The 21604-nt window shown below is 39.9% G+C and overlaps 1 pseudogene across 1 annotated transcript; it reads left to right on the top strand.

Moving 5' to 3' along the window:
* The first annotated feature begins 4202 nt into the window (after window positions 1-4202).
* Window positions 4203-7092, top strand: LOC307069825 (heat shock-related 70 kDa protein 2-like; annotated as a pseudogene). Its single transcript has 3 exons — window positions 4203-4256; window positions 5343-6140; window positions 6240-7092. The product of its transcript is annotated as a heat shock-related 70 kDa protein 2-like (transcript).
* Window positions 7093-21604: the final 14512 nt, after the last annotated feature.

Raw genomic sequence — 21604 nt, 5'->3', positions numbered from 1 at the left:
CCAGTACGAGTGTTCTTCAATGTTCATTTAAATCCAGTAGAGGAAATTGGTTCAAGATGGCGGAGTAGAAGGACATGCTCTCACTCCCTCTTGCGAGAACACCAGAATCACAACTAACTGCTGAACAACCATGGACAGGAAGACACTGGAACTCACCAAAAAAGATACCTCACATCCAAAGACAAAGGAGAAGCCACAGTGAGATGGTAGGAGGGGTGCAACCACAGTAAAATCAAATCCCATAACTGGTGGGTGGGTGACTCACAGACTGGAGAACACTTATACCACAGAAGTCCGCCCACTGGAGTGAAGGTTCTGAGCCCCACGTCAGGCTTCCCTCTCTGCCCCCACTATTATCTTCGTCTTGGAGTATCTGTCCACAGGGGACAGACTCCAGCTGCTCAGCCTGGGACCCATGTATCTCCTGCCTCAAGACCACATCAAATATGACTTTCCTTTCGCTTCTGTGTGTACATAGGCAGCTTCTCCTTTGATTTCAGGCTCCAGGTGAGTGTTCGGTGCAGTGACTGGATGGGCACAAAGGGCCTGCATCCCCACTTCAGCACGTGCTCTGATATAATGGTGTTTCACTTGGCAGAGTGCTCTTGTCTGTATATTAATAATTATATTCATTATGATATTAATAATTTTCACAGTGGCCCTGTCTACAGATTAAAAATCCCATCTTTGGGCAAGTCAGCTGGACCTCAGCAAAGTTAAGTGACTTGTATAAGCTCAGGCCTCTCAGATGTGGTGGAGCCAAAGCCAGAATTTCAATTTTTCTGATCCCATTACTCCACGTGGCGGGATGTGTGTGTGTGGCTGTGTGTGTGTGTGTGCGCACGTGCACACACACGTGTAGGTGTGCTTGTGTGAAAGTTTGTGTTTATATCCTCTTCTGTAGCTGAACAGCAGTTACAGATATTTTCCTTTTAATTTTTTTCTCTCTTGCAAATACCCATGCAGGTTTAGAATAGAGCATTCTTTGTCTTTAAAATAATATTATCTATTACTTACGAATACCAAACTTAAGGGAAAGGAATAATACAGTGCTGACCTGTGTACATACTGCCCAGCTGAAGAAATAAAACATTACAGTTAGAGCCTTTGATGTGCCCTGCCTGATCCCATTTTCTTCTCTGCCCTTATAGGCTATACTGCACTTTTAGTATAATTTTTAAATGACCACTCTTTTATATATTAACAGTTTAGTTTGTGTCTAAGACTAATCACACGTATATGTATATTCATATATATGTATGTATGTGCATATATGTATATAAGTGCATATATGTATATAAATGTATGCTTGATGCTTCTGAAATTATAATTAAGATCAACAATAATATATTGCATTTCCATAGCAATTTACATTTCCAAAGTACTTTGAAATATTTCATCGCATTTTACTTTTATTAATTGACATGTGTGCCTTAGTCTTTGGAACCTGCAAAGTCTCTGAAAGTCGGATAGATATACATGTGTGAGGCTGGGTAGTGCAACATAATTGCTTTAGATATTCCCATATCCTAACCCTTGTGCAAATGCTAGAGAATAATGCTTCAGAATTCTCAGTTCTGAGTAGTCATTAATGTGAAGCAATGGGGTATTATTCCACTTTTGAGTTGTAACCAAATGCACCATCTATATGCATAAATACATTTTAATTCATGACATTATTATAGACATAAAAAGTTGACATATATTTGACTTAGGTGCAACACCTGCAGGTTTCTTGGAACCTCTCGACATTCTTTACTGACAGTTCTCACAAATCAGATTTTCTCCTATGGTTCCTTTCCTATTTCTGGTTAGATCAAGCTGGATGAATTATCTCCCTCTGTTTCATTCCTTAGCTTTTCCAGAGCCACATTTTGCTCTGGGAAGGGGAGAGAAGAGTCAACTGATTTTCTTCCTCAGACTCAGAATGGATGCAGTAATTTTCTATAATATATTTCAGGCCGTTATTCTCATCTTCCAAAGCAATTTATTATCTTTAACCTGATTTTTATCCCTAAGGCTAAATCATCATTTTTATATTAGGGATAACACAGCTGCTGGGGGATTGCATAAAGGACTGAGGAATAGTCAAATTGGAAGAAAAGCAAAGTTAACCCTTGACCAGTTGGTATATACTAAGTAATGCCAGGAAATGAATGCTATAGGGTTGTAGCCCCAAACTAGCCCTGGGAGTGGGGGTGATCCAACCTTATTTATTAGCAAATTCCTGTGGGTCTCACGAGAGAATTCACTCTTGGCAGTGTAGGAAGTAATGACAGGTCCTGGATGAAGGCATACAAATAATCTGTTTTTGTTGCATGGATTTCTTACATTACCAAATGCAATACTTATGGTAATTATGATTTTTTAGAGAACCGGCTATATCCATGAACCTCAAAGAGATGGATCTGTTAGTTAAGAAATACCCAACTGGCGAAAGGAATAATACAGTGACTACCTGTGTGCATGTCAGCCAGCTGAAGAAATAAAACATTCCTTATAGTTCATGGCTTTCACTCACCATTTCTGCCCTTCAGAAGTCTGAAAATCTTTCCTTTGAACTAAACGCTCTCAGGCAGTGGGGGCTATGAAGGAGATGATTTGTTCCACAGTTAGCATGCCGCTTGGGAAGGTGGGATTTAATCCTCTGGGGATCTCCCAAGTTCCAGAGGAAGTAGAAGGCTCTCAAGAAAGAGGACTGGGAGAGCAGTATTCCCAACCCAGGCTGCTGTGGCTTAGAGACTTCCAAGCTTCTCTAGCAACTTACTTGTCAGATTTCAAATTGAGCTTTCCGCTTTAGGTTGAATATTGGGCTGAAAGCTAGCTGACATATTAACTTAGAAGATATTTCACTAACAGCTGCCCAAAGAGACTAAATATTTTTATAATATAAATATAAACTAATAAATATAGACTAATATATTTACCACACAATATAGGATAAGGAAAGCAAATTAAGGAAAGATTATAAATGAAACTAGGTGTCATGTCCTGATTAAGAAAATGTAGTCCCTCCCCCCACCCACCCCCGGCCCAGTAACATGGGATTATTTTGGCGTCATAACCCAAGAAAATTCTTGACAACATTGCCATATAATCATTCTGCAGGAAATCGGGCTTGGCTGAGTCTGGACTGACAACACGGTGGCTGCTATAAACTGTAGCTTAGCTAACTACTTAGCATTGAAAGTAAAAAATAAACATGTAATTCCTGAAAACAAGGGATGGTTTATGAAATAAACATTTTCTGCTTTAGAAAAAAAGCTTTATGAAATTCAAGAGGGTTTTGTTTTTAAAACATTACTTACTAATTGCATTTAAGCATAAAAATAACTCTTAAGGTTTTCTTTCAGTCTGCTCCATACTGTTGCATATACAATATTTAATTAGATGATTCATTAAATTTATGAAAGTTTTCAACTCGTGTTGAATATGACTTATTAAATTTTAATTTTAAATGACGCTGTAATAACCTCTTTGGGAGTCATCCTGCTTAGGCTGGCTGTGACTGCAGACATTCACATATTTTGCCTGTGCAGAGGGGCTGCATACATGGACAACTCAACGGCTTTCCTTCCCTCTACTCTCTACCTGTGTTCAGCCCCGGTATAACTTAGCAACTTTTCCCATCAACTGATCAGTGATCTGCACGTAGGAGGTAGTCAGCAAATGCTAAGTGATGCAAATATTTCTGTTTGAGCAGCCAGTGTAATCAAATGAAGCAATTGCAAGATTTGAAAAAGTCAGGCATCCCAGTTCTGTCTGTAAGTATCTGTACAATCTAGGGCCATCCCTTGACCTCTCTGGGTCTCAGTTTTCTTACCCATCATCCAAATGGCTTAGACCCAGTGGTTTCTGAAGACCAGCCCAGGATTAACCTTCTCTAGTTCCATGTCCCTCCCCTCTCATCCTGCCTACGATCTCAGATCCATCTTTCCCTCCACTGAAGACACTGCCCTATGACTTACCTTAATGTCCTAGAGTTAAGTATTTGCTGTGCTTGCCATTTTTCAGATTTGTCACCAACTTCTACATTGCCATTTGGAGAAAAATAAAAATAGCTTTTCCCTGTAAACTGAGAACGTTGCTACATATTTGCGATCTGGATCATCAAGTGAAATATTCTTCTGGTTGGGAGTGGCCCTTGCCTTCCTGCCCTCAAGTTTCCTGGCTGCTTCCATTTAGTGCTTTGATGGGGAGTCATGAGGACCAGCTACCAGATCTCCATCTGCCACCAAACCCCTGTGTCACCAAGGGTCAGTCTCTTCCCAACTTGCACCTCAGTTTCCCCAGATGTCTAATTAGAGACCTTTATTTGGTTATATCTAGAATCCATTATATTCTGATTCTTTATGAATCTGTGTTTTAGGGTTGCCAGTTATTTAAAGACAAGAAAAGTCAGAAGAACTTTTAATGAGCACCTACTGTATGTCAAGATGGTAGGTATACTTTAAAGGTAAGATAAGTGAGAAGCAGAGTGGTTAAAAAGCATGCCTAATTAAATAACTAACAAAGCTGCAGATGGCACAGTCAGGACTTGAATCTGTGTCTGTCTGATTCCATAAGCCATACTAGCTGGAAAGGTTAGTTGGATGTGTTTTATTTTATTTATTGTATTTGGTAGGTGATAGGGAACAAGTTTTTAAGCAAGGGTTCGTGTGTTTAAAGGCATAATTTTAAAAGGTCAGCGTGATGGTGTTCCTAGAGGATAGCAGCCGTATTTAATTTCTCCCTTTACTTTCAGTATCTAACACAGTGTTTAGCAAATGGCAGTTACATAATTGATGTTTATTGAATGGAGAGATGGATGGATGAATGATGGTGATGCATACATAAGTCATGAAATGAGAGAAAGGAAAAATACTAGTGGTAATGCTACTGTGATAATCTAGATATGAAGTAATAAAAATTTGAACCAGAGTGGTGGCAGTGGGACAGGACACATGCAAAGAGGAAAAATTGACTGGACCTAGAAACAAATTAAATATGGGCACGAGAGACACCAAAATGGCTCCAAGGGCTTTTGAAGCCTTGTTGGTTGCCATTGATGGCTTGATATCATCCTCAGAATTCTGGTGGTCATCTTGTAATCAGGCATCTATTGACAAATGCAGGGGAGGGCTGCAAACAATAGAAGACAAGTGGAACACATTACCATCTGAATGAATTATAAAACTGAATGCATTTATATTTGAGTTTGACCCACATAAGGACCGCAATACAGCAGACAGGAGGTGCTGGAGAAAATAGAGAATATAGGTCTCATGTAGAGGCTATAGTTGACACTGATTTCTTTTAAACTATTTCAGCCTCACTTACCCCCTTCTCTTTCTTTACTCAAGACGTCTCCCTTTGGTATTGAACTGGGTACTGCTTATTCGCGAGTAGGGGTCTTCCAGCATGGAAAAGTAGAGATCATTGCCAGTCACCACGGCAAATGTACCAGTCCAAGTGGCTCTCACAAAGTGAACACCTCATCGATGAGGTTGCTAAGAACCAAGAGGCAATGAACCATCTTTGATGCCAAGAAGCTGATTGGATGCAAGTTTGATGATGCCACGTTCAGTCAGAAGGAAGCACTGGCCTTTCCAAGTGATTTGTGGAAAGGGAAAGCCCAAAGTAATTGTAGAATATAGAGGAAATAATATTTTTTCCCCTAGAGGAGATCTCTTTCATGGTTCTAAGCAAGATGAAAGAGTTTGCTGAAGCCTATTTAGGGGAAAAAAAGTAGAAATGCAGTAATTACTGTTCCGACCTACTTAAATGATTCACAGTGTCAGACCACCAAGGATGTAGGGATCATCACTGATCTTAATATCCTGGGAATCATTAATGAGCTTATTTATTGCAGCACCATACTCCATGGCTTGGATTTAAAAAGAAAAAAAATCCCCAAACACCTGAAGCTTTAAAACAGAGAAACGTGCTGATCTTTGACTTAGGTAGTGGTACCTTTGATGTATCTATCCTAAACATCCAGGATGGCATCTTTGAAGGAAAATCCACAGCTGGTGACACACATCTGGCTGGGGAAAATTTTGATAACTGTATGGTGAATCACCTGGTTGATGACTTCAAATGCAAGCGCAAGAAGCATACAGCCTCCAACAAGCAGGCAATGTGCCACACCGAGGCTGCGTGTAAGAAGGCAACATGTATTTTGAACTTCTTTGGTCACCCCGGGTTTGAAATTGACTGGTTCTATAAGGGTGTGGATTTCTACCCGTCCATTTCCTGAGCCCACTTTGAGCAGCTCAGTGCTTATCTCCCCCGTGGTACCTTGAAGCACGTACAGAAATCTCTGAAGCATGCCCAACTTGACAAGAGCCAGGTTAATGGAATTGTGCTAGTGGGTGATTCCACTTGTATCCCAGAGTTCCAGAAATTGCTGAAAGATGTCTTGAATGGAGAGGAGCTCAACAAGACCACCCACCATGATGAGGCCACGGCGTGTGACGCAGCTGCACAGGCAGCTCTTCTCAGAGGCGACAAATCAGAGCATGTGCAGAGAAGCTCGTTAATGTTACCCGTTTCCCAACAGGCACTGAGACAGCAGGGAGGATGTGACATCCCTTATCAAGAGAAAGACCTCAGTACATCCAAAGCAGACCCAGATGTTCCCAGCTTACTTTGACAACAAGACCACTGTCTTAGCAAAAGTGTATGAGGGAGAAAGGGCTTTAATGAAAAGAAACTGCTTGGCAAGTTCGTACTTTCTGGGATCCTCTAGCTTACTGTGGTGTTCCTGACATCCAGGTGACCTTTGACAGGGTCACCAATACCATCCTCAGGGTACCTGCTGTAGACAAAAATGCTGGCAAGAAGAACAAAATCCACATTACTAATGACGAAGGCTGTTTCAGTAAAGATGATATTGACCAGATTGTAAAAGAAGCAGGAAATGATGAAGTAGAAGGTGACGTCAATAAAGATCGGGTAGCAGCCAGAAGCACCACAGAATTCTGCACCTTCAGTGGCATGCAGATGGTTGGAAATCCTACTGGGAGACTCCATTTCAGTCAAGAAGATAAAAGGAAGGTTCTTGAAAAGTGCCAGGAACTGTTAAACTGCCTCAAATGTAACCAGAGCTGAGTGTGAGTGTAAGCGGGCTTCACTCCGCAGTGGGATCTGGCCGCTGGGGCTTCCCCAGCACAGCCGAGCCTCGGGTTAGTATCAGGGAAGTGGGCTAATAGTCATTCTTTGGAGAAACTTTCCTGGTCTCCACAGTCATTTATACAGTTTCAATATTTCATGCTTAGTTTGCAGCATCAATGTGTATGTTTGAAAAAGGACAGATTCAAAACTTAATGATAAATATTTGTAAGTTTATTCAACATTTTAATATTAATGCTTCTGCATCTTGTGGGTTATGAACTTCATCACATATTTTCACTCTTGCTGTTTGTGTCTGGTGACTATTTTGGGAATTAGCACTTATAAAATATTTAAACACTTAACTTTGGTAGTAAGGAAGAGGTTGTATTACCATATCACAGTCTCACCACTTTAATAACAATGACCACTTATAAGCAAATATTGTGTCTGTAAACTTGTATAAACACTGTGCCCTACTCATCTGTGTACTACAGTAGAGTTTACTACTTGTAGTCACATTTTCTGTGTATTTCTTCAAAAGGGCTTCATAACCCACTGGTGTCTGTGTCTCTCAATCTACAGAAAAACTACAGTCCTTCTCAGGTCCAAGTTGCCCTTTGGCGTTTTAAGTCTTCTCATTGTACATTGCCTAACAAGGGCTGGAATGTTCTGTGTTGCTGCTGATGGTTCATACATTGACTTCTATGTAAAAACATAGAAGACATATTCTGTTGATTTAAGGAGGAAGAGATCTGTTTCTCACCCTTCATAAACTCAACACAATTTCCATGAAACTATGGTTGGAATCACAACTTATCACTGAATCTTATAGTATTTGTGAGTTTTAGAAAAGAAATATTTCTTTGTGTATCACAGTTATGGTACCATAGTTTTACTGTCGTTCTTAAGGGTAGGTTGAGACCTAAGGGAGAAGAATTGTTGTTTTCAGCATTCAGGTCAACTCTGTAGAATTACATGGGATTCAGCGTGATGTGGATTATTGTCATTGTGACTCACAATGGCCTGCTTGTGCTTTGGGGCTGCCTGACCTCCCCACTTAGTCTCTTCCCCATACACTTGATGGACCGACTTCTGAGATGGAAAGTTGCCTTAACATTGGTTTCAGGAAAGCCAGAGAAGGAGGACAACTGTGTCAATATCATTGTTGGTTTTACATTATAAACATTGTGTTCACTGAGCTCCTAGTTAATAAAGAATATTGAGCCCTTGTCACTTCCTATAAGTTGAGAACAAATTCCATCAGGAGGTACCAAGGAGGCCTTCTGAAGAGTGCAGTGCCTTTGAGAAGAGGGGACATAACATGAAAGAAGACATCATATGTGGCACATATATACAATGGAATATTACTCAGCCATGAAAAGAAACGAAATTGAGTTATTTGTAGTGAGGTGGATGGACCTAGAGTCTGTCTTACAGAGTGAAGTAAGTCAGAAAGAGAAAAACAAATACCATATGCTAACACATATATATGGAATCTAAAAAAAAAATGGTTATGAAGAACCTAGGGGCAGGACAGGAATAAAGACGCAGACGTAGAAAATGAACCTGAGGACATGGGGAAGGGGAAGGGTAAGCTGGGATGAAGTGAGTATGGCTGAGTAATATTCCATTGTATATATATGCCACAGCTTCTTTATCCATTCATCTGTCGATGGACAATTAGGTTGCTTCCATGTCCTGGCTATTGTAAATAGAGCTGCAATGAACATTGTGGTACATGACTCTTTTTGAATTATGGTTTTCTCAGGGTATATGCCCAGTAGTGGGATTGCTGGGTTGTATGGTAGTTCTATTTGTAGTTTTTTAAGGAACCTCCATACTGTTTTCCATACTGGCTGTATCAATTTACATTCCCACCAACAGTGCAAGAGGGTTCCCTTTTCTCCACACCCTCTCTAGCATTTATTGTTTGTAGATTTTTTGATGATGACCATTCTGACTGGTGTGAGGTGATAGCTCATTGTAGTTTTGATTTTCATTTCTCTAATAATTAGTGATGTTGAACATCTTTTCATGTGTTTGTTGGCCATCTGTATGTCTTCTTTGGAGAAATGTCTATTTACGTCTTCTGCCCATTTTTGGATTGGGTTGTTTTTTTGATATTGAGCTGCATGAGCTGCTTGTATATTTTGGAGATTAATCCTTTGTCTGTTGCTTTGTTTGCAAATATTTTCTCCCATTCTGAGGGTTGTCTTTTCATTTTGTCTATGGTATCCTTTGCTGTGCAAAAGCTTTTAAGTTTAATTAGGTCCAATTTGTTTTTTTTGTTTTTATTTTTATTACTCTAGGAGTTGGGTCAAAAAGGATCTTGCTGTGATTTATGTCAAAGAGTGTTCTGCCTATGTTTTCCTCTAAGAGTTTTATAGTATCCAGTCTTACATTTAGGTTGTCTTACACTTTAGATGAGTCTCTTCCATGGAAGACCATCAAAATTCTTAACATTCAACTCCAGCAACTGAAGGCTCCTAAATGAAACCAAACCCCTCCTAGTTTCTTCTATTATTGCAAAGAGCTAAGACATTGGGAAATAGATTGTTATAAATTTAAGCATTTTAGGCATCTTCAGCCTTCTAATTGCCTCTCTGATGTCCTCTCAATTCTCAATGACAAGGTTCTGAGGAAATACAGGGGCTTTTTCCCAATCCTCCCTCTTAATTGGCTTGGTGAAACATTTCCCCAAATTGGGGCTGAATCTCTCCCAGTCCTAATTCACACCAGAACCATACCCTTGGTACTCAACCTTACTACTGTGAAGCAGCGGCCACCTCACAGTACTAAAACAGTTGAAATAGTGGGCATCTCTAATGTGTCTCAAGATGTTCATGTCTCTGAACCTGTTTCCTTTTTTTTAGACCTTTTGAGGGATACACACTCTTTTCTTCTTATTCCTCTGATCCTATCCATCTTGTAGGCTGAGACTTCTCAGAGAAATATCATGCCAGAATTTTTTTCTCCCAAAAGGGGGAAATAATCCTAGAATTTGACAGTAGTCATCAAAGTAACCAAGCAGGTAAATTAAGTAACCCTTTGACATCTCTTATTTGTTCCATCTCTGACGGTACCAGAGCTAATTCCGGAAACACTGGTCATTTTTCCTATTGAATCAGCCACCACTTTCCTTATGGCCAAGATCTTCAACTGATACTGGCAAAATTCACAGTGCACCTCACATCAGGATTCAAATATTGGGTTGGCAAAAAAGTTCCTTTCGGTTTTTCCAGCGGTTACAGAAAAACCCAAATGAACTTTTTGGCCAACCCAGTAGCTCCCTCGAAACCTCTTCCCAGAATTAATCAATACCCTGTAAGTAAAGAAGCCCTTCAAGGCATAAAGCCCATAGTAGATTACAAGGCTCAAGGCTTCATTATCCCTTGTAGTAGCCCCTGTAACACTCCCCCTTTACTGGTGAAAAAGCTAAGGGCCAAGGGTGGAGGTTTGTCCAGGGCCTCCAAGCAATAAACAACATTGTTATCCCTCAACATCCCTTGTTCCTAATCCTCATACTTTACTAACATCCATTTCTACTGGAAGCAAATTCTTTACTGTAATTGACACATGTAGTGCATTCCAATTGATGAAGCTAGCCAATACTTTTTTGCCTTCACTTGGGAAGAAAAACGATTCACCTGGACAGCAATACCTCAGAGTTTTCTAAGAGTCCTTCTTATTTCTCTCAAACCCTGAAGGCTGATCTGGATGACATAAAGTTCCCTAGAGGTATGAATTTGTTGCATTATGTGGATGATTTGCTTCTTTGCTCCCCTCAAGCCTCCTCACAGGAAGACAGCATCCACTTGCTAAAGCTTTTAGCCTTAAAGGGACAAAAGGTCACCAAAGAAAATTTGCAGTTTGCCCAAATTCAGGTTCGATATTTAGGGCACCTGATATCAGAACATAGATCCAGATATACTTCATGGTGTCCTAAGTTTCCCAAAACCCAAAACTAAGTGCTAACTGCGAGGTTTTCTCAGGCTAATTGGTTATTGCTGAAATAGGATTCCAAATTTGTCTCTTACAGCCAAACCTCTGTATGTTTTACTAAACAATAACAACTTGGACCCAGTTTTATGGGAAGATCTGGACAACCTAGCTTTCAAGAACTTAGGGAGAGTTTGATGAACCTACCTGCCCTTGGACATCCCTGTTATCAGATTCCCTTTTTTCCTTTTGTATATGAAAAGGACGGGCATGTTCTTGGGGTACTCACCCCAAAACACAGGGACCAATATCAATGCATAAGGTATTATAGCTAGCAACTTGACCCTGTGGTGTGGGGAAATGCGCCTTGCCTTAGAGCCATCATGGTCACTGCCCTTCCATTAGAACCACTAGGAAAGTTTTTGTGGGATCTCCTTTAACCACTTTGGTACCTCATGCAGTAGAAGCTCTCCTGAATTCTCATCACACTCAACATTTCTCAACCATCTGCCTCACCTCCTATGAAGTCCTTTGGCCAGCTGCCTCTCACATAACTCTTTATGTTGTAATAACCTTAACCCAGCTACTTTTCTCTGCTCCATTGCTGACAAAGTCCCTCATGACTGCTTAAGACTGATGGGCCACCTCCTGTCTCCTCATAATGATCTACAGGATATTCCATTGGGTAACGTTGACTTCTCGAGGTTCACACTTAAAAGGTAATAATGGCAAATATTGTCCTGGGTATGCTATTACAACTCCTTTTGATGTTGAGGCAGCATCTTTACCTATGGGTACCTTGGCCCAACAGGCTGAATTATATGCTCTTACATGGGCTTGTGGTTTAGCTAAAGACAAAACTGCCAATATTTGTACTGAGAGTAGTATGCTTTTGGAGTAGCTCATGATTTTGGAATATTGTGAAAGCCACGTGGCTTCCATACTTCCAGTGGAAATGAAATTAAAATTGGCTCCTATGTACAGGAATTATTGAATACAATACTTTTATCGGCCACTTTAGCTATTATTAAGATTCTGGGGCATTCTAAACTTGATTCTCTGGAAGCTAGGGGAAATCACCTAACTGATATTACTGCAAGGAATGCTGCCCTTAAAGGGACCAACAGTAGCCAAACCTCTGTTATGGTCCAAAGGAATATTTCTCCAAATGATAATATAGAAAAACTGTCTAGAGAGGCCCAACAATTGGCCTTAGAAAAGGAAATGCAAGATTGGAAATTCAACAACTGTTGGTTTTATAAAAAGAGAAAGCTCTGGTTTGGACCAAATAACAACTCTGTCCTACCAGAGACTCCAAAATTCCCACTCCTGACCACTGTATATGCATCAAAACATTGGGCTCCTGACAAAATGATAGGCTTCGTGGATCAATACTGGTGGGGAAACATTAATAAGACTGCAAAAGTGCCAATCTCACTTGTCCCACTTGTCCAAAGTACAATCCAGGGAAGCCTGTTTGTACTGCTCCTGGACATTTTAAACTGCCTAATGGACCATTTGAGGTCTGGCAAATGCATTCCATACAACTTCCTCTGTTTAACTGATATAAATATTTTTTAGTCATGGTCTTTATGTTTTTACACTGGACTGAAGCCCTCCCTTACAAACAGGCTACTGCCTCTTCTGTGGCTAAAGTTCTTTTGGAAGGCAGCTATGCTTACCACTATACTACCAATGCTGGTTAAAGTTCTTTTGGAAAAGATTATCCCTACCTGGGAAACTCCTCTTGAACTTCATAGTTATTGGGCACCCATTTTACTGGTTAGGTTCTTCGACAAGTCTGTGCTGTTTGACTGGTTTTACAACACTTTCACTGTGCTTACCATCCTCAATCCTCTGTTTAGTTGAATGTACTAACAGCAGTATTAAGACTCAATTGGCAAAATTTGTAGAGGCTCTCCAAATACCTTGGCGAAAAGCATTGCCATTGGTTTTTCTAAATCTCAGATCCACCCCTTTTGGAACTTATAGACTCTCACCCTTTGAGGTAGTGACAGGATGCCCGACGCACTTGGGTTCTACTTCTTTTGACCCACAACTGATAAAAGGAGATATACTACAATATTGCAAAGGCCTAATTGCTTCCATTAAAAATAATCATGTTTTGGTAGAGCAGTCTTCACAGTGTACCCTTGGGAGACATAGACCTTAAGCATCACACCTTACAACCTGGTGATTTCATCTATTGGAAAAGACACCTCCAGAAGAACTCTCTTCACCTCAGCTGGAAAGGCCCCCAACAAGTACTGCTAATCAACCTTTGAGCTGTCAAACTTCAAGAAACAGATCTTGGATTCATGTGACACACCTAAAGAAAGTGCTAAACTCTGACTGGACATGCACATCACCTGGTGACTTGAAAGTAAAGATTTCCTGGAATTGAAGCTGATGTCATCTGTTGAGACAGCTTTCCCAAGATTTTTGGACAAGACCTGTGGAAGTTTGTTGCCAAACCTTTGATGATGACATAACACTTCACATGATTTCCAATGTCTATGATTTTGACAACATATGGACTTTAGATAAAAAGTGCCTAAAAATTCTCCATCCTACCCCTCCTTGTTACTCAAATGTGACCTTGATAGGTTTCCAATCTGTGCACTTTCCCTATGACGTGAGATACTGCACCCAGGAAAGGAAAGACCTCTAACATTGAGGGATAAAAAGCCACTGCAACTAGAAAACCTAACTAGATCAGTGATGGTTTCAAAGAAAGATCTTGATCAAAAGGGGGACATGTAAAAATTTAATAAACAGAAACCTCAATTAAATAGAATTGGGAGACCAGAAGAGGGAGGTCTCTTGCCCTGCAATGACAGCAAAGCTCAACAAGAAGAAGAAAGACTCCTCTTCTTTCCTGGCAATGACCCAGCCAAGGAAAAGCCATAGATTCCTTGTTTACTATAGCTTTGCTAACTTCCTTTTCCTCTCTACCAAAGTATTCTCACTCAGCAAAGAAACAATGCCATTTGCAGAAACATGGATGAACCTAGAGATTATCATACTAGGTGAAGTAAGTCAGAAAGAGAAAGACAAATATCATACGATATCACTTACATGTGGAATCTAAAATATGGCACAAATGAATGTATCTACGAAACAGAAACAGTCTCACTGACATAGAGAGTAGACTTGTGGTTGCCAAGGGGGAGGGGGGGGATGGCTTGGGAGTTTGGGGGCTAGCAGATGAAAACTTATATATAGAATGGATAAACAAGGTTCTACTGTATAGCACAGGGAACTATATTCAATATCCTGTGATAAACCATGACAGAAAAGAATATAAAAAAGAATGTATATATATTTACAACTGAATCACTTTGCTGTACAGCAGAAATTAACACAACATTGAAAATCAACTGCACTTCAATAATAATAAAAAACGTACTCCCCTTCCCTTGCTATGTGGGGTCTTGTATGTGGCTTATCATGATTGCAGACCCCAAATTGTCATTCTCTGCTGACCCCGAATAAACTTATCTTTGTTTGAGAAATGTCTGGCAGTCTGTTTGTTTCAAGTCAACACAATTCATCAACGTTTCAAGTTGCATTTTTACTGGGTGGTTGTGGCTGTTGTGAAATAAAACTAGAAATTATAATAAGCTTAATTATTCCATTATCATTGTCTCCCACCAAGAACAGCTAGGAGACTATTGAAAACACCATAAGTTACTATATTTTAAAAAATTGGTATGAATTTTAAAACTTTGTTTTAATTCTGTGCATCTGTACAATACTCTGTGTTTTTGAAAATCAATAAAATAATAGGTATTCACTGAATACTTCCTACGTGCTATATTCCAAGTAAATATAATCTCATTTATTCTTTTCAGCCACGCTGTTTGTTAGGTACTGTTATTCTATATTTATAGATGAGGAAAGTGGGGCTCAGAGGCCACACAGCTAGTAAGTGGCAAAACTGAAATTTAAACCTAAATCTGCTTGACTCTAAGGATGTATTATTTTTATTATGCCACATTATATTATGCCGCTTTATTCATTATTTTGTTGTGCAAAAAAATCTCAATTAGTAGCCAAGCTAATATGCTTATCATTTAAAATTACATAACTATAGATTATTTCAAAGTTGTCAAACACCATGCCTTGTCACATATTTTGTTAATATTTTTCCATATGGTGCTCTTTTTAGCTGATAAAATAAATAGTAATTCTCATGTCTGCTTTTAGAAATCTGTATTAAAAATGAATGGTTGGCTTAATCCCTTTCTGGATGTCAGGTACCATTTTTTTCCCTCTCATGAATAGCACTTTTTATTTTGCAGGTCTGCTAAGTTGTTCAAGGATATGTGGCACATAGTTGCTTGGATTGATCTTGTGAAACCTCTTCCTCATAAGCTCCATCTTTTTCACATTAAGAAGGTAAGTGAGAAATGGTTTTTAAAATGGGAAAATGAACTTTGTAATTTGTCCATTTGAATCTGATGTGTATCAAATGACATCTGACTGGCTATATGATGAGACCAGTGGGGTAAAATGAAAGCCAGAGGCAACATTTTGCCAGATCCTGCTATAAATGAACCTTAAGAAGTATACCTGGGCTAATGATAAAGTAACCATATAATTTACCCTCCTAGATCCTTTTGAGAGTGAATGGTATGTCTTAATAATGATGCTGGGATAGCAGGCATGAACGTGAACATAGGATCACACTGTCTCATGGACATCACCATGAAAATACTGTTTGCTATATCAGAATTTTAATGCTAAATTAACATGTACTAGAAATTGCCATTTCTCTTTGTTCTAGTTCAACCAGCATTTATTAACCATCTACCATGTGCTAGGTTCTGTGATGTATGTTGTGTACAGTATTGGAGGATGGGTTCAGTACTGGAGGATAAGCACAAAACTGGATGGACAGGGACATCAGTGAGCACTCCTACTATAATTTGGATGGTAGCAAAGATATGAGTTCTCTGGGGGTATAGCAGAGGTGAAAAATGGTGATTCAAATTTGGGATGGAGGAGGGAGGATTATGAAAGACTTGAAATGTTTGAGCTAAGCCTTGAAGGATGAAGGTTTGATTGAAAGTAGGACTTTCAAGACAGAGGGTAAAAAGCATACATGATGGCACTTGGGTGTGGAGGTGCATGTGAGTTAGGTGAAAGTAGAGTAGGCTGGTGTGGCTTGAAAAGTCAGTTATGAGCAAGATTGTGAGAGCTTCATCACCTTAAGGGCCTCTCCATAAGAAGGAAAAGCAGAATACTCGTTATATAAATCACTCAAAAAAAGAATCAGATAATACCATGAGTAAATTTCAGTGTTTTCCCCAATCAACATATCTTCACATACATTTTTCATTCATTAAACCAGTATTACTCATAGTGTGGTCCTCAGACCAGCAGCATAGGCTTCACTTGGGAGCATATTAGAAATACAAATTCACACTCCCCAACCTGAACCACTGAATCCAAATTTCTTGTGATGGGATCCAAGAAACTGTTTTAACCGTCTCTCCAAGGGAATTCTTAATGCTCATTAAAGCTTAAGAAGCACTGCATTAAACATTTATCAGGTGCCTCTTTGCTGTCAGCTTCCGTGTTGGACACTGGAAATATAGAGTTGAGTTGAATGAGGTATAGTTTCAACCCCTGCTGGCCGAACAATAACACCTAAATGAAAACCTCCTGTATGAGAGGCAAGACACAAGGGGATGAAATTGTCAGCGAGGATGTAATGCTTTACTGCTAGGTGTTCCATGACTCCAATACTAAAAATCAAGATATATTCCAGAATTTTCCAGGGAAACATGGGAATCTTTCCTTAGCATCTAAAGCAAACATTTGTTTCTGTGTGTATAGCTTTTCAATAGAGCTGAATTTGTCTTCAGAAGTAGTTCAAATGCATGTAATGATTTGGAAGAAAAGTGTTTAGGCTTTATCTTTTTAATAAGTTTGTTTACATTTTCTGCTCTTGTGTTATGTTCATCAGTTCAGAAACATTTAAGCACTTGATAATCCTTAGCCATGGGCAGCTATTCTTTTTTATTATCAAATAGTTCAAATATACTGAAATACCCATCTACCTATCATGCAGATTTAACCTGCTGTCATTTTGTTATATGAGAGAAATATTTTAATGTTATATCAAATCAAGGACCAAGAAGTATGGGATAAAGAGAAGAGAGGAGTAATTTTTGAGGATTATAAGGCCTGAATATTTTTCAGAACTGATGAAAGTCTAGAATCCTTGAATATAGGAGATACCAGGTATATTCAGCAGGGGATATAAAAAGAAATATTCACATTGTTGTGAACCTACAGAACCAAAGACAATGAACTCAAAATCAACTACCAAGAAAATGATATGGAATATTTCTCAGAGAGTTAAAAGAAAATAATCATCAACATAGAATTATGTATACCTAGCCAAACTGTCTTGAGTGTGGGAAAAATTAAGACATTTAAGATAAACAAAACTGAGAGTACATACTTAAAAATGGCCTTCATTGAAGAAACTTCTAAATAAATTATTCAGGAAGAAGAAAGATAGACTCCTGAAGAAAGGTCTGAGATGCAGGAAAGAATGGTTTAGACAAATAGAAATAATTAGACAAATAGATAAAACTAACTAAAAGGTATCTGTATAAAATACCATCAAATATAACTATAAAATATTTGATACATAATAATTTTATTACCATTTAGTCATAAGTTGCATTATGCTTTCTCCTTTATCTCAATAGTTATTTAGGAGTATGTTTTTGCATATATATATACTTAACTTTTATTGTTGATTTCTAATCTAATTGTTTTATGAGATTTTCATCTGTCTGATATTAATTTTTTGAAAATTGTGAAAGCTTCCTTTAGGTATCAGTTTCAGTTTGTGTATCAGCTTCAGCAGCACTCAAGATCTAGGAAAGAGAAGGCACACTCAGTTGGAATTGTGATGAAAATTTATTTACAAATATGTTGGGGGAGGTTACAACAGCTGGGGACTGTCAACAGTGAGAAAGGACTATTACGATCTCCAAGCTTTAAGGAAAAAAGGGAGGAAACAGTATTATGGGAACCCAGTGAGATGTAGAGCAATGGAAACAAGGATGCTCTGTATGAAGATGCAGATGCAGAAGCTGAAGTTATAGAAGGGCCCTGCTAATGCCAGAACCATGGCACCCATCCAGCCAGGGAGGGAGCAAGAGGAAACTACCTTGACCTCTCCTTCTTTGTGCTCTCCAGTCTCCTGTAGACCCTCCCATTAGCCATACCTAACTGGAAGGCAGAGTGTAAGGAGTCCAGATAATGCAGTTTGTAGGGGTTAACCACTTAGGACATGGAACAAAGGAGAGAAAAGCAGAGAATGAATGGTGAGGGGGAGGAAATGGAACAGAACCAGAACATTTTGTGAGACATGACATGACATAATTTGTATGTGTTCTATTTTTGCTCGAAAAACAATATATTGTATCAGTCATGGTATAACTAGGAAAACAGAAATCACTTGAAGTCTTTCACAAAGAGCAAATTTAATACAGAGAATTAGTTAACAGGTGATATTAATGCCAGGAAACCAAATGGGAAGGTGAAATAGTTGAGACATTGGCAGGAGCTGTGTGATCTCTAGGTCTGGAGAGTCACAGAGAGTACGTGATGTTATCAGAAAACAGAGACCAGGCCATCTTTAGGAAACTAGGCTATTCTGTCAGGGACATAAACATGCATGAATCTATTAATTCTTAGTGAATTGTTCCTTTTATCATTATGTTGTGTCTTTGTTTCTATAAATTATTTGCATTTGGTATTTATATTTTTGCAGCTTTTTTGGTATTTCCTTTTCATAGTTTTGCTTAATCTTCAAACTTTGTGTTGTTTTACTTATAACATGTCTCTTTAAGTAGCCTGTACATTGTTTTTTGTTTTTTTTTTTAACTGACTTTATTTTTGTCTTCTACTGGCCCTTTAAACTTCCCATAACCTTGTATAAAATCTCCAGCAAGCCGTGAACATTTCTTCTTATTCTTAGAAACAGGTAGGAGAGTAGGTGAACTGTGAAAGAGCAGAGAAGCGTGTTCCTCTTTCCCACTGCAGGCTTCCAGCTAAAGCAGGTCCAAGTTGAGGGTTGGGAACTGGGGTTTTTTTGGTTTTGGTTTTGGGTTTTTTTGGCTTTTGTTTTTTAACCCAGGTTTGTCTATTCTAAATGCTGAATTGAGACTCTTAATAAACTAAAATTTTGCTGATGCTGGTTGACTGTTTGCCCCCAAAATTCATATGTTGAAATCCTAACCCCCCCAATGTGATGGTGTTAGGAGATGGGGACCTTTGGGAGGTGATTAGGTCATGAGGTGGAGCCCTCATGAATGGGATCAGTGCTTTATAAAAGAAACCCCGAAGGGCTTCCCTGGTGGTGCAGTGGTTGAGAGTCTGCCTGCCGATGCAGGGGACACAGGTTCGTGCCCCAGTCTGGGAAGATCCCACATGCCGCAGAGCGGCTGGGCCCGTGAGCCATGGCTGCTGAGCCTACACGTCCGGAGCCTGTGCTCTGCGGCAGGAGAGGCCACAGCAGTGAGAGGCCCGCATACCGAAAAAAAAAAAAAAAAAAAAAAGAAACCCCAGAGAGCTCGCTTGTCCTCTCCACCATGTGAGGACACTTGAGAAAATGGCCATCTGCAACCCAGAAGAGGGCCCTCACAGAATCTGACCTTGCTAGCACCCTGATCTTGGACTTCTAGCCTCCAGAACTGTGAGGAATAAATTTCTGTTGCTTATAAGTCACCCAGTCTCTGGTATTTTTGTTACAGCAGTTGGAACAGACTAAGACACTGCTGTAGAAGTGGGAAGGGAGATAGAGGCAGGAAGAAGATAAATCTGTAATGATACTCTTGGCTGTCCAGGCATGGCAGATGGCAAAAGCTGGTGTTATTGGATGAGTCTGGTATAGAAGGTTAAAATTGGTATTAGCTTGGGGGGTGCTTTTGTGGGCTATTTGGAGGTTTCCTGCTGAGCCCCTCTTTTACAGTTCTTCTTGCACCAGCAGATGCACCTCTAGTTCAAATGGTTGCTTGCATCAGTTATCTATTAACACAGACCACCCCAAAACTTAGTGGCTTACAGCAAAAACCATTTATTTTCTCACAGTTTGTGGCTGGCTGTTTGGGTTGGGCTCAGCTGGGCAATTCGATTTTAAGTGATGTCAGCTGGGCTCACTCACCCATGTTTGCAGTCAGTTGACAGGTCAGCTGGGGGGCTAGTTTTGATGGCCTCATTTGTATGACTGGCACTTTGATGCTGACTCTTGGCTGGGCTTACATGACCCATCTGTCATCCTCCAGTAGGCTTCTTTACTTGATGACACAGGCGTTCCAAGAAAGATAAAGTAGGAGATGCAAGTTCTCTCAAGGCCTAGCCTTAGAAGTCTCATGATATCATTTCTGCTGCAATTATTGGTCCAAAAAATTAAAAGGCTACTTAGATTCAAGGGGTGGGGAAATGTACTCCACCTCATCATGGAAAGAGTAGTAGAGTCACACTGTAAAGGAGAAAGGTGACAGATGTGATGCACTGGGGGCCATTATTCTAACAAACTACCACTGTTACTTTTCAGGTCCTGGGCATCTAACCTCTTTCCACTATGGTGTTCTCACCTCTCAGGTAACCGTATTGGATAGGGTTCAAGACAACGTCATGATAAGGTTTCACCAGGTGAACTTCATGTGCTTCACGGGGAAAATCCCTTGCTTTGACAACCCCTGAAAGTGCTAGCCAATCCCAGTGCAATCTCTGGCTTTACCATCAAAGAGGAGTCAGGCACTTTCTTGCCCCCTGGAGTCCCAGGCAGGAGTCAGCCCCCAGGATGAATGTTGGCTTTAACTTTCTCAGGCATGAGTCAGGCACGGGCCATCTCTCTCTCTCTCTCTCAACTAAAGGAAACACTGTCCAAAGGTGCACTTGAAGTTTCGTCCCCAGGTTGGGGACTCACAGCCCGGCTACCACTCCCTCTAAAGAAACTTTTCACTACTCTCCTCATAGAAGCTTTCTCTTCTCTGGCCCCATTTTATAACTCTGGTCTGGCTGAGGAGTCTAGGAGTTATGCAACAGGTTCTCAGGTTCTCTATGGACGGGTGTGTGTGTTATCCTCATTTTAGTCTCCTGATGTCAATCCTAGTAGCATCTCCATCAAAACCAGGCAGTTAGAATCATTTGCATCCTAACACCATGTGTTCACATATGTTATGATGTGTGGCTAGTGTATAGCAAGAGTATGACAAAGGCAGTGAGAATCCTGCCACTAGCTGCTTGGGTGATGTGGGAACACCTGGCAGAGAACACTAAGTGGGACATGACAAGATGAGTAAAAGTTTGCCAAGTCAAGATGGTGGGGACTCCCTCCCAGAGGGTATGACAACACATCCAAATGCTGAATTGCAAAGGGTGTGACATTTTTGAGGGGAAAATAAAGTTCACTGTGACTAGAGATTAGGTAGAAGGAAGTTGTATGAAATGAGACTAGAAAGGTAGTTTGAGATCCATTTGTAGAGGGCCCTAATGCTAGCTCTATGACCTTGGGGCAAAACATAGTCTTTCTGTA

The sequence above is a fragment of the Hyperoodon ampullatus genome (genome assembly GCF_949752795.1).
Source record: "Hyperoodon ampullatus genome assembly, chromosome: X".
In the NCBI taxonomy this organism is placed as follows: domain Eukaryota; kingdom Metazoa; phylum Chordata; class Mammalia; order Artiodactyla; family Ziphiidae; genus Hyperoodon; species Hyperoodon ampullatus.
This window is presented reverse-complemented; position numbering and strand designations above follow the sequence as displayed.